Below are 1,250 nucleotides of genomic sequence, written 5' to 3' on the forward strand. Positions count from 1 at the left end.
AGTCCCTGTAACCTCGTGTCTGTCCCACCTGCCTACCATTCTTCCAACCAACTGACCAAACCCACCAGGGGTTTAATCTGATTTATAGTTTGCAAGGATTTCCCAAAATATGTCATTGGCACCATAATCTTGTAAGGAATTATAACTACTCCATTTTGCAGTTTCCCAGGTGGCACAATGGTAAAGAATTCGGCTGCCAGTGCAGAAGATTCAAGAGATAGGGGTTTGATCCTTGGGTGGGGAAGATCCCCTGGAGTTAGAAATGGCAACCCACTCCAGTACTCTTTCCTGGAAAATTCCATGGACAGAGAAGCCTAGCGGGCTACAGTCCATGGGGTTGCAAAGAGTCAGACATGATTTATCATGTGCGTGCACGACACACACACACACACACACAGTTATACAAACCAAATAGTCTTTGAAAGCTGACCCTGAAGCTAACCGAACCCTACCTTAGAAGTTCTCACCTTAGAAGTTCCACCTCAGAAGTTAACCTGACCCCACCCCTTCCTTTTTTCGATGAGAATGTTGAGGCCCTGAAAGGTTAAGTGGCTTCTTCAATATCACAGTGACAGTGACAACAAGGATGACTTGACCCGCTCTGGCACTAAGCACTTACATAACTTCTCATCTTGTTCTCACAACATCTTACAAGATACCAGAGGAGGAGACAGAGTCCTGAGTCAAACCCAGGTTTTTTGATGCAAGTGCAGGGCAAGCTCTGCTCCCCAGCATCCTCTCTCCAGGGATCCCTCTCCACCCCTGACATCAGGGCATCCAGATACAGGACGTGCTCTGAGCTGGGGAGAAAGAGGCAGGCCTTCCGCCTTGGCAGGAAGGAGTCTGGCACTGCACTGGGAAAGCAGTGAGTCTCAGGGAAGCTTGGCTAAGGATGAGACTTGGAGGTGGGTACCAGTGAAACAGCAAAACCACCGCTACAGCCGTCCACTCTAACCGCCCAGGAGTCCGCTTAGCAGTGACCAAATAAAATTTATATTTTAAGGCAGGACAAGAAAATTCTCATAAAAATTAAACACAATTTTTGTGTGTCTCTCTGTGTGTCCGTTCGGGGCTCCTCCCTTCCTCCCTAATGGGCAGTGAGCCTTTGCGTCACACATTATGCAGACTTCCTCAGTGATAGGCTTGTGTGCTCAACCTTAAAGATCTCTTTCCCCCTCTTTCTTCTGAAGCTAGCAATTTAACTTCTTAAAAGAATAGAGTTATTTCAGTGATAAAGAATCCACTTGCAG

The sequence above is a fragment of the Bubalus kerabau genome, chromosome 1 (genome assembly GCF_029407905.1).
Source record: "Bubalus kerabau isolate K-KA32 ecotype Philippines breed swamp buffalo chromosome 1, PCC_UOA_SB_1v2, whole genome shotgun sequence".
NCBI lineage: Eukaryota > Metazoa > Chordata > Mammalia > Artiodactyla > Bovidae > Bubalus > Bubalus kerabau.